Source organism: Pelodiscus sinensis, chromosome 14 (assembly GCF_052426305.1).
Source record: "Pelodiscus sinensis isolate ZL-2025 chromosome 14, ASM5242630v1, whole genome shotgun sequence".
NCBI classification, from domain to species: domain Eukaryota; kingdom Metazoa; phylum Chordata; order Testudines; family Trionychidae; genus Pelodiscus; species Pelodiscus sinensis.
Genome location: NC_143065.1, coordinates 21,831,994 through 21,844,783, shown reverse-complemented (window position 1 = coordinate 21,844,783; position 12,790 = coordinate 21,831,994). Strand labels below are relative to the sequence as shown.

General features: G+C 52.7%; 1 long non-coding RNA gene across 1 annotated transcript; it reads right to left on the bottom strand.

The window, feature by feature from the left end:
* Positions 1-3,164: 3,164 nt before the first annotated feature.
* LOC142818317 (uncharacterized) lies at positions 3,165-12,232 on the bottom strand. Its single transcript, XR_012895759.2, has 3 exons — positions 11,943-12,232; positions 3,993-4,076; positions 3,165-3,652 (listed from the first exon to the last, which is right to left on the bottom strand). It is a non-coding gene; the product is annotated as an uncharacterized LOC142818317 (long non-coding RNA).
* Between the last annotated feature and the right edge of the window lie 558 nt (positions 12,233-12,790).

Here is a 12,790-nt window from a genome sequence, read left to right as displayed (position 1 = left end):
GTATTGTAACTGCATGCACCTGTTGATTGGACTGGCTATTGTGGCATACCTTAGCAAAATGCCCAATCTTTTTGCAGTGATTGCACTGAGCTACTTTTGCAGGACATCGTGTGTAGCTTGCGAGGTGTTGTGGGGATCCACAGTGAAAGCACACTTTTGCTGTGCTTTGAATTTGCTGATTCTGTGGTTTTTCATTAGCTTTCTCCTTGTAATTGTTTGTCTGTGGAGATACTGGACTTTTCTGCAAAGAAGTCACAGTCTGGACTGGGTCTCCTGTATCCATGCTCATTATTTTGGCTTCTGCTATAGCTGACTCAATCTGGGTAGCAATGGTTATTGCTTTTTCCAATGTAAGTTGTGGTTCTAGAAGCAAGAGTTATCTTACACGAAGCATGGTTGTTTCGTCAATGAGCTAGTTTCTAATCATCTCATCTGCCATATTCCCAATCTCACAAGTTACAATCAGACTCCTCAGAGAAGCAATATACTGCATTTTAGTCTCCCCTGGTTTCTGCTCATGTTGGCAAAATCTGTAATGATTAGCTACTACATTCACTTTTGGCACAAAAAAGTTCTTTGATGCAGTGAGTGCAGTCTCATATTTATCGTCTGCAAGGGGCAAAGTGTAAAATATACACTGTCCTTCTGCTCCAAGGCAGTGGATTAACAGAGCATGTTTTCTTACTTCAGATATCTCTGTAGCACTGATTGCAAGCAGATAAGTCTCAAACATATGAATACAGGCAGTAAAAGCAATTGGAGGCTCACCTGGGCTTTGCAGACAGGGCCGGACCGAGCCATTCCGGCACCCCTGGCAGACAGGTTAATTGCGCCCTGGGTTGGGGGAGGTCACATGCGCGGCCCCGCCCCCACGGGAGAGGGCATGCATAGCTGGAGGTGGCAGGATGCACATACCTGGCATGGCCCAGCCCAGCTACCGCCCTGGCACACAGCCTGGGGCAGGCCGAGCCTGGCCATGCAAAGGCCCCGTGGCCACGGGGGGAAGGCGCTCCTGGCCGCCGCTGTGGGGGTGGCCGCTGGGAGCTGTTGCAGCCCACGATCTGGGAGCCAGGCGCACGGTGCCTGATGGCAGCTGTAAGGGGCGCTGCACGCTGCACGCCCCTTACAGCTGCCATCAGGTGCCCCCCATGGGTTGGCAGCTGCCCGGCTAACCCATGCCTTAATCCTGCCCTGTTTGCAGAAAGGTTGCAGGTGGGTTCAGAGGCAGAAGATCCATCCTCATTACCAAAATGTAGTATCATGCAAGCAAGGTACTAACAAACTTCAACAGGAGTTTATTTAACAAAATGAAACCTCTTTACAAAGCTGCTGCATCCCTCCGTAGCTCTCACTCAGCTCCGGCTAATCTTCTCCCCCCCTCCTTCCTGTTTCCTGTTCTTCTGACTCCCAACAGCCAATGCTCCCAGGTCTAATAATTACCAGAAGCATCTAAATCACCACACTGGGAACAGCTACAGCATACTGGGCCCACAGTTTCCACTGCTGGTCCATCAGTGCAGTCCCTGCTGCGGTGCCTCCTCTTTGCCAGCAGGCCCCCTTCATCCACTGTGCCATTTCCAGCCAGCACTGGCTACTTTCTACAGTGGCTGGTACGGGCCAAAAGTGCCCAGTCACACATCACCTCTACTGCCCACTGATTAGCCTCCTCACTAGCCTCCTCCCTGCTGTGCCCATTCACCCCACAGCCCTGCCGCTCCTCTATATCCCTTCTGGTGCCCTGCTCCTGGCATTGTGAAGAGAACTAACCCCCAGTTGGATCACTTAGCTCACCAACACATGGGCTCACAGGTTTCTTCCTTCCCCCACTGCCGCTGGCTGGGCTGGGACCCAGAGAAAGTTCAAGACCCTACGACCCAGGTCACTGGCCAGAAGGAACCAAGATGTGCATGTGCCAAAACCTCATACGGTGCTGGCATAGGGAAAATTCTCTGCCCCTCAGCTAAGCTCTGCAGTGGCAGGGAGGAAGCTATTTCCAGCCTGTTTGTACCCCAACCCTGCAGGCTCCACAGCAGCACCCCCAGGCAAAGGCATATTATCCTCTTCACACATTGCTCCTGCCTTAGGTCCTGCCCCTAGGGAGAGCAAGGCTGCTTTGTCTCCTGTGCACCATCCCCTGCTGAGCCATCTCTGTGGCCAAGTTCACTGAAGCCCCAGCAGATAGATTCTCTGAGAGCTGGAGAACAAGGCATCCTGGATTGAACTAGTGACCTCCAGGGCCAGCCAGATACACTCCCTATCTCCCCCCTGCTTCTCCCCACTGTTGTAGAAGGAGTTTCTGCCTTCATTCCCTCCATTTCTTAGCAGCTTCTTACTATCAGATTTCTCTCTCTGCTGTTGCTGGCTGTATTCTTCCATTCCCCTGTGGGGCTAGCTCTGACCCCACAGACTAGCAGGGCTTTCTATGGTGGGTGGAGTATCCTTAGTGCCTAGGGAAGGGGGTTGATTCTAAATGGAGTAGGGAGAGAAGGAGAGAGACAAACTCATCCTCCAGCTGGGGCCAATCTCAGAGGATTTGGCAAGTTTCAGCAGAGCTCCCATTACCCAATAGGGGACAGTCTCAGATGGGAGGGGAATCACTTCTTCAGATGTCCTGTTGCCTGGCTTCTTTCAGTGTCACTTTTCTATTGAGTTCCTTTCCCCAGCTGGGTTTCCTTACCTCTGGTGTAGCAGCTGGTAAATCCCCTCCCTGGCCAACCAGCTGTGTTCCTTGGCTGGGTCACTGATGGACAGTTGTAAGGAATCCACCAGCTCCCTGGCATGGAGAACTCTGCTGAATTCTAAGGGAGGGACAGGGGGCTCTATCAGCATTCTGCTGTCAGATTTCAATCTCCCTGGGCTAGGAATCTTTCTCCTCCAAGTCCCTCTGCTGGAGACACTGGGGAAAAGGAGTTACAACTAGACCCTCAGTTCCTGAGCGCCACGTCCCAACTGATCCTGGAGCAAAGGGATGTGGGCAGGGCCCACCATGAGGACTTGCACCCCCAACTGCTCCTGGCGGACAAGAAGACACCCAAGGCCAGGCATGAACCTGGCTGGAGAAGATGTTGGAAGATAGCCCCCTTAAAATCCCAGGATCCCCACTAAACCAGAAGAAGATGAATGTGACTCAAGTCTACCTCATTCCCTGCTCTGCCTCTGCCTCTGCCTCTGCCTCTGCCTTCCCAAGGGCAACACTCCCAACCAACAGTCCTGGCAGCTGTAGGTCCTGCGGCCTGTCAGAGCCAGTCTGCCTATGCCTGGCCTCAGGAAGTTTACGTCAAGTTCCAGGAGGGTGATGGTGAATCAGAACGGGACTTTGCCTTGCGTCTCTCCTGGGACACTCTGGACCTGATGCAGAAGTTGACACACTGTGTGGGAAGGCAGGTCAGGATCAATAGACCAGTGTTCGTGCTGTGCAAATGGTCCCACTCCCATTCCTGGGCCTGAGAAATAGTTTCCAGGGTGGAACATCCGATTCATTGATCATGGTGCTTGAGAATGGTGTCACAATCTGTCTCAGCCTATAGAGAAAGACAATGTACAGCATCTGGGTTGGTCCCATTCTTCCTGAACTCCTGATTTAAGCCCTTGGTCAGAGGATTGGAGTGACTGTGAGGTGAATTCTCCATCCCTTCCCTCCTGAATCTTGATGCTGTTAGGAAAGAAGTAGGAGTCTGTTACTCTTCCATGAGCATAATCTCCTGGGTCTCATAGCATGAGTAGGGAAGGTAGGGCAAGGATGGGGAATTTGAGGCTCTCACTGCCAAAGCCAGACAAGGCCCAGACTTGAAGATCCATGTCCTTTCCCTGCCCCTAAAAGAGGAGGGGTCCATAATAGCATTGCCCTGACTGCCCAGACTAAGGATGGCCCAATGAAGTGTAGGTTGGGAGGAAAGAATTTAAACTGGTTTTCCAGTTTCTCCTTTCCAGTCCCCCGTCCCCCCCCCAGTGCTAAGGGGAAACTGTCTCCTGCCCCTCCTGACTGTGCTCACCTCCAAGATGTCTGTGCCTGGGGCCTCTGTCAGCAGGTTCCCCAGCCTGGCATGCTTCAGGTCAGACAATATCTTGTGCAGTGCCTGCAAAGGAAGGGGCAGCCATGAGTCACAGTTGGGAAACTGTGAAAACTTCACCTCCCTATCAATAGCCCCCTGGTTGGCCAATCAGCATGGAGACTGGGAGGTGTCAGCGGAGGTCCGAAGGGGTGGCAGGTCACCACCAGAGGGAATCAGTCTCAGAGAAATTCCAGCTCCACCTCTTTGTGAAGGCCTCCCACAAAGTTATAAAAGGCAGGCAGTCTCTGAGGTTGCTCCTGCCTTACACCTCTGTTCTGCCTAGCTGACGTCAGGATCTCTTTGTGAGGACACCACCTCCCCACTACTATCCCCCCAATAGGCTGAGGTCCTGCAACTGGCTTTTGTGATGTCACTGACGCACACACCCCTCCTATGTAAGGCTGGTGTCCTGCCTCAAGCCCACTCTTGGGACACACTGACTGATCAGAAATACAGTCATTATTCAGGAAGTATTTAAGAAAAACAGGCACATTAGAGAGAATCAGGAACTGTGCAGAGATAATAATTGCAGAGAGGCAGCACAATCAAATACATGATTGCTTGTGATTTACTTTTTTGGTCTTAAAAGAGAACAAAAAGACCTGAGTCTCCCCTGTCAATAGCCACCTGCTCGGCCAATCAGCATTGAAAGCTCGGAGGTAAAAGGGAGTCAGCAGAAGTCCAGAATGATGTTCCTGGTCACCATCAGAGGGGATCAGTCTCTGGGCATTCTTCTAGTCCCATCTTTTTGTGAGGACCTCCCACAGGATATGTCCACATTGCAGGGGTTTTCCGAAAATACTACACTTATGTCCACACCGCAATTACATTATTTCGACAGAAAGTCAAAAGAACACGGGGGGGAGGGGTTTCCGACAGCGGTAAACCTCTTTCTACAAGGAAAGAGCTCTTTCGGAAAAAGGCATGTGTGGATGCGGAAGTGGGGTTTTTTTTTTTTCAAAAGAAGAGGCCTCCAGGAAATAACACAGGTGCCCTAGTGGCCACTCCATCCAGACTAATTGCAACTCTAGAGTTCCTGTCTCCTGCCAGCTCTTAAAGCTGCAGGCACCCTGGACAAGCCTTGTGCCTTGCCTCCATGAGGAGGGCTCTGATAGTGGACTTCCCCATGCCAAACTGGTTGCCCACCTACTGGTAGCTGTCAGGGGTGGTGAGATTCCAGACAGGAATGGCGACCTGCTTTTCCAGGAGGATGGCAGGCCACAGGTAGGTGTTGCGTCATCAGAGGGCAGGGGCGAGCCAGGCACACTGCTCCAAAAAGGTGGCCTTCTGCATGCAGAAGTTTTGGAGCCGCTGCTGGTCATCCCACCGCGCCATGGCCAGCTAGTCCCACCAGTCGGAACTGGTGTCCAGCCTCCAAAACCGTCTTGCCACTGTGGGGTGTGGTTGCAAGTTTTTTGCACCCACACACAGGGAGAGAGTCTCAAGGATGAGCTCAGTGTCAAGCTTGTGCAGGGCCATGAAGGCAGCCTGCACAAACTGCTGCAGAAACTGCAGCATGGCCATGTGGGACCATCACATGCTCAGAGGCAGCTCCAGGACCATAGCAAGAAGAATGCTGTGGTCTCCTGAAGTAGGGCAACCAGCGCACGCACTACTAAAGCTTTGCTGGCCCTCGGAGAGGTAGGCAAGCACGCAGCAGAAGCAGAGAAATGGCTGTCCAGGGGAGTCCCTTTAAGCATGTGTCTTAGTTAATCTTAGGCAACAGCACTTGGAAGCAATTGCTGACCTAATGCCCTATCTGAACTGGTTCTGGGTGGCCTTATATACGAGATAGTGTCCACATTGATTGGACGCTATCTTTCAAAAAAACATCAGTTTTTTAATGTGCTTTTGCTGTGTGGACGCTCTCTTTCGAAAGAAGTTTTTCTGGAAGATCTCTTCTGGAAAAGCTTATTCCGAAAGAAGCCTGCAGTCTGGACATAGCCACCATGACAGTAACCCTACCTTCTCCCGTTACTTACTTACTTATACACACACACGCACGCACGCACGCACACACACACACACACACTCCCTCTCCCCTACCCTCTTGGTGGAGGCAGGCAGAAACAGAAAAGGGAGGAAAGAAGCAAGAGAAGGAGAGAGGGAGGGAAGGAGGAAAAGGACAAACTCGCAATGTGCTCAGTGATTCTACAAGACAAAACCCTGGGTGGGAAACCAAATTACCTTAACCTAGTAATTTCTATGCCTGGAATACAGCTACCACCAGATGGATCAGACTGAACAGGTTCCAAACCTCTCTGAGACTTCAGTCACCCAGTTTGGAAGGCCAAGGGAAAAAACAAACTCTTTTTATTATTTCCAAAATCATTAGAGCATCCCATCTGACCCCCCGCATGGCCAGCCTTTCTGTATTTCCTAGTAGCTAAGTTCTGAACCAAGCACACATCAGAAAGGCATTTAGTCAATGCTCTAATGGTCCCTTGCACCTTCCTGGCCCTTATTGCAAGGCCTGCAACGTGGCAGGTATCAAGCTGGGAGCCTCTGTTTCTAACTTTCTCTTTGCTTGCCTAGCACTATAGTATCAATGGTGCCACTCTTCACTGGGACTTGATCCTGCACTCTCACTAATTAGGACCAAAAAGCCTCTCCCTGCAGGGCAGCTCTTCATATACAAGGCTGCCCCAGCAAGCTGCCCTCTGATAGGCTTCTTAAAAGCCTTTCCCTAATTGGCCAGGGCCTATGCAGGCTCCCCAGCCTGGTTTCACTCCTTCCCAGATGGTGTGGGGCTGACATGTTTCAAAGTCTTGTGTTGTAACATGCACAGATGGAGTCTCAGATAACCATTCCAGTGCAATGTCAGTATACTCAGTACATTTCCACACCAATGGTCTGGTTCCCAGAATCCTCCAGCAATTCAGATGTATCAAGCCATATCCATATCACACTCAGGTTCATTGCATTCATTCCTATCAGCCACAATAATTCACAATAATTTGGCACCTTCCTCCCAAGGTTGTGTTCCACAGAAAATGTAAACCTGCACAGAGGTTTATTTTCAGTGAAAGTAACCTCCTCTGACCTCATTGCAGTTTTCATTTAGAAAGAGTAATAAATGTAATAAATGTGGCTGCAATTGGATATTCAATAGGGCCTCCATTAAAATTTAAATGTGAAATAAACATAACAGAGGCAGCTGTGTCCTGGGGAACAGCCTATGTAACCGGGGTGGTGTGGGAGAGGCACGAAGGCTCACATGCCCCCCAAACTCCATGGGGTCAAGATACAAGAGGCCGGCAACCACCAGGCAGAGCCTGGTTTGTCCAACCGCCCTCAGCCCTGTGCTTTTGGGGGTCCAGTGGAACTTAGGGGACTAGCAGGGGGCTGACACCAGCAATAAGGGTTGCCCTCTCCCCACACTCACTAGTGGCAGCAGGAAGTGGAACAACCTGGCCCCAGTCCACTCTACTAGCTCTCAGCTGCATTGCTCCATTTCCTGCCGCTGGTGAGTGGGAGGGAGGGGCGATCAGTGTTCGGCTACGGGTGGCACAGGGAGGAGTCACATGAGGAGCAGTCACATGACCGATGCCCCCCTTGTGTCCCTCCCCAGCAATGACCACTGCCATGTAAAATAGCCAGAAGGAAAGAAATTTGGAATAGATTTCCCTCGTCATCCCATTTCTTCTGTACTGTATCTGAAGAGGGCTATTTTCAGCTTAACATTTTTGATGGCAAAATATCTCAACTGACAATGTGGCGAGCAGATGACTCGCTACCAGAACTGTTTTTATTTTTCCAAGGGAGAATATAATAGAATGACATTTCATGTATTAACTTTTTCTGGGTTGGTGTTTCTGAAGTGCCATGATGCACCTTATTTGCTAAAGATGCTCCAGTCAGTTCTGCCATGAGCCAGTGGGCTAAGTGGAAACCTGTCTAATTAAATGGAAAAATCCCACACAGGAATAGACAATGCTGGTCTTTCTTCCTGTTTTGTTTTGGTTTGTTTTTTTCCACTACATGGAGATAATATTTAAATACAAATTCTTAAAAGCAGAGTCCTGGGTATGATGCTTATGAGCAAGTTATATTAGTTTTAATTTGCTAAAAAAATTATATTTATGCTGCCAGACAGAGGTACTTACATGGTCCCTATTATGCCTCACAGTCTTTAACATATTAGCACCACCACTGTGAGGCGAGGCAGGGCTGCAAAGCCCATTTTACAAATGGAGAATTGAAGGACTAAGGGTATGTCTACACTACAAGGTTAGTTCGAACTAATGGACGTTAGTTCGAACTAACTTTCATAGGCACTACACTAGTGCTCCGTTAGTTCAAATTTAATTTGAACTAACGGAGCGCTTAGTTCGAACTAGGTAATCCTCATTCCACGAGGATTAAGCCTAGTTCGAATTTACTAGTTCGAATTAAGGGCTGTGTAGACCCTTAATTTGAACTAGTGGGAGGCTAGACCTTCCCAGCTTGCCCTGGTGGCCACTCTGGCCAACACCAGGCAAACTCTATGCCCCCCTCCCGGCCCCGGAGCCCTTAAAGGGCCACGGGCTGGCTACACAGTTCGTGCCAGTTGCAAGGCTGCCAGCACCCGTGCCAGCACACCCAGCAGCTGACACCCATGAGCCAGCCACCCGATGACACCCAGCCCTCCCCCTCTTCCCGGGACCAGCCTGGCGGCTCCCAGGAGCCTGCCCGGGGCCGCAAGAGGCGGGCGCCCGCGTGGTCTAGTGCGGAGATTGTGGACCTCATCAAGGTTTGGGGGGAAGCCTCCAATGTCCACGATCTCCGCACTAGCCACCGGAACGCGGCAGTCTACAGCTGCATGGCTGCGAGCCTGGCCACCAGGGGCCACCAGCGCAGCCGGGAGCAGGTGCACTGGAAAATCAAGGACCTGCGGCAGTCCTACTACCGGGCCTGCCTGCCAGGGGCTGACCCAGAGGCGTGCCCCCACTTCCAGGCTCTGGACCGCCTCCTGGGGGCTCATGCCATCCCTGCCCCCCAGGACGTGATAGACCCCGGGGCAGAGGGACCGCTCCAAGAGATGGAGGAAGAGGAGGAGGGCTCTGAGAGCCAGGAGCCTGCTGGCAGCCTGCCCAGGACCCGGGACCTCCGAGGCACCCCACAGAGCCGCTCGCCTGTGTCGTCCGAGGCCGGGGAGGCGTCCACTTGTGAGTACCATCATGCTCCCTGTGATGGGACAAGCCCGCACCCCGCGGGGACAGCCCCCCAGGAGGCGCTGTGGGGCGGGAGGCCAGGCAGCTACCGGCGTTGTCCCGGTTGCTCAGCAGCCGCGCAGGCTGCCCCCAGCCCCAGCGCGCTGGGAGACGTCAGTGGGAACGCGCCGTGGCGCCGGCCGCGTTGCCAGGGCAATGGCCCGACGTCTGGGCGGAGCGGCGGGGACGCCGAGATGCACTGGCGCCGGGACGTCAGCGCCAGATTTAAAAGGCCGGAGCTGGGAGCAGGACTGGGGCGAACGCACCAGGAAGGAGGCGGGCGGCCCGCCAAGGAGTCGGCGGACCCGCCCACGGCAGTTCCTCCGAGCAAGCCCCGAGCGGGGATGGTGAGTCACCCGGTTGCGGGAAGGGAAGGAAGTGGCCCAGGGCAGAGTCCGGCGAGACTGGTGGGCTGACGAGTTAAGGGGGTACACTCCGTCAGCCGGGGCGGGTCGAGCCAAACCCGCACCCTTAGGGCCCTGGGCTGGGGCCCGTGAGAGTGGGTGGGCCCGGGCCCCCCTTCCCCTCCCGTCGTGCCTGGGAGAGGGAAACCGAAGATAAAGTAGGATAAAAGAGGGTATGTCTACACTACCCCGCTAGTTCGAACTAGCGGGGTAATGTATGCATACCGAACTTGCTAATGAAGCCCGGGATTTGAATTTCCCGGGCTTCATTAGCATAAAGCCGGCGCCGCCATTTTTAAAAGCCGGCTAGTGCGAACCCCGTGCCATGCGGCTACACGCGGCACGGGCTAGATAGTTCGAACTACGTAGCCATTCCGAACTATCTGTACTATCTGTTCCAAGTTTTTCGGTGCTTTGCCCCCGCACCAGTGATCCTAGTCTTTCTGGGTATGTCTACACTACCCCGCTAGTTCCACGAGGCGTACAGCTAGTTCAGATTAGGAAGCCTAATCCGAACTAGCTTGTCCGTGCCGCGTGTAGCCGCGCGGCACGGGGTCCGAACTAGCCGGCATTTAAAAATGGCGCCGGCCGGCTTTATGCAAATGAAGCCCGGAAAATTCAAATCCCGGGCTTCATTTGCAACTCCGTATGACTACATTCCCCCCCTAGTTTGAACTAGGGGGGTAGTGTAGACATACCCTAACTGCCTATCTGGCTTTGTGACCCAAAGCAAAAAGGAGAGCATGAAGAAAAGTATCTGCCTATCTGGTCCTGAATAGCTGCTTCAGAAGTGATCAGATTTTAGGGGATACTTTGCCTTGCCTAGTGTGATTGTGTGCTTAAAAGGAAAATGGTAAACCTAATAAGCAATTTGATAGCATCAATGAATGAGGAAAGTCTCCTAATGAACAACTGCTGCAGGGTGCTGGTAGAAGAAGCAGGGCAAGGAAATTCCAACCTGATGCTCAGAAGAGTGGTGCAGGCATTCCCACAGAATAATTATTTGCCAGAGTTGAAGAGAAGGGTTACAATAGAATAAAAGGCTTCTGATTGGTGCAACTTCATTCATGTGCAGCAAGCCACAAATAGATGAACTTCATCCCCCATACTCTAGGCTGGAACTATAACTGGCTACCATGCTTTGGTCTCTCCAACTAATCAATTATCACTGTCTCATCCAGATTCTTTCTCATGCTCCAAACTCAGGAGTTTCTTGATATTTTAAGGAATTTCTGATCTATTGTTCAGCCAATTGGGAGCCAGATCCAGGTTCTTGAAGGTCATTCCAGCACCACAGGTCAGTTTAAGTAAACTTAATGCATGTAATTCTTTTAACTTCATTTTGTGCTAAGTTTTATTGACAGCTTTACATCACTTTGACCAATGCACAGGTTATCCTTTACCACTTCACATCTTGGCATATGAAATGCTTTTGAAAATGCTAACGACATTTAACCTCCATCCCTCAACTTCTAGGTTTTAAAACAGGACCTCCAACAACACATCACTTTCAAAGAGCAATGACTGCCCCTTAGTTGACTTTCAAAGTACCCCCTTTTTTTAAAACATCCAAAACTGGTCCTCCAAGGCCTACAGGTGAGAAGCCTGAAAATATACATGAAACCAGTCAACAGAAGAAATATAACCTAAGACTTCAGGCTCCTAATCCCATGTACTAACTACTGAGAGATACTTACCCTCCCCAACACCTCTGCCATGACACTGTTCTTCTCCCTACTTTCCCTTGCCATTTTCTGCCATGGTCTTCTAGTCTCGTCCTTTAATTTTTCATTCACTTCCTTTTTTCCCTTGTGTGAGGGGTGAGGGGTGCGATCACCCCCTCTCAGACCGAGAGGGGGGTTCTGCGGACCCTCTTGTCCTCCTCCTATCCCTTGTTGTACCCCGGGTCCCTGCTATGGGCCCGGGCCCTTGGGTGCGATCACCCGCTCCCGGCTGAAAGGGGGGGTCAGCGAACCCTGAAATAGTCACCCGTCCCTACGGGATGAGGCCGAAGCCCCCAGTCTAAGTCCTCCCCAGTACGGGGTCCCAATTCGCACTTTCCTTTTTGGTGTGGTTGTTAGGAGCTGGACGCTTCTCTTGGAGAGGGAGGGGGACCCGGTCCCACCCTCTCTTTGGGTCCTAAGCGTTGGGGCTTGCTAGCGCCCCGGCACGCTGGAAGGGGGGTCACTCCCTCCATAACCCGTCCACCCATGGTCGCCAAAAGCACCCTGCCCCGGGCTCCTTCCCCCATTCTCGCATCTCTGGGGGTCGCTGCCCCACCCTCCAGAACCTACCCTGGCTCAGTAGCTCGGATCCTGGGTCATCCAGGCGAAGTCTCCGGGAAGAGCTCCCTTGGCAGGGTCCGCTCCCGGCTCGGTCGCTCCCTCCTGGTCCAACGCGGCAGCGGTGATGGCTGCCCCGGTGGTCCCGGGGCCGAGGCCAGGCCGATTGCCGGCCTGGGTAGTGCTCGGGGTCTGTCCTGGGTTGGGGGCCGCTCCTCTGCTGCTGCGAGGAGGCTGCCCCTGACCTCGCTGGCGGCAAGTCCTTTTAAAACGGCCCGCCGTGCCGGCCGCTGCCCGGGGCCCCTCCCCTTCCGGCAGCGTGCCGACGTCTGCCCCCACCGTGCGTCCGCCTCGCTCCCCTCTGCCCCCGCCCTGCGGAGCCTCAATGGAGGGGCCAACGCTCCCCTGCTGGCGTAGGCGCGGCGGCAGCGTGCGGTCCCGCCAGGTCCTCTGGCTTGCGCTGGGGTAATGCCGGGGGGCTTGGGACTGGCCGCCGGCTCCCTGCGGGTGGTGGCTCCTGCCGTCCTCTCCCCGGACCAGTGACAGCCCGTCACACCTTGCCTTCATTTACCTGCGTAATAGGCACTAGCCATGGTTCTGAGCTCATGTACACTAGTTTAAGTCAGGTAGCTCCAGTGACATTATTGCGTGTGAAAGGGCATAAGAACAGAATCGGGGCCATTGGTTACAAGAATCTTAGAGTCACTTGGCCTCCAATTTGCTTCCCCAATGTATCCTTTAAAACAAACAATCAAAAGCAAACAATGTTCTTAATGTTCAAACTCTGAGTTTTTCTTTCACCTGTCTACTCATGTCCTGCAGGTCTGAGCCTGCTAATTTTCCATCAGCTGCTTGCCTCC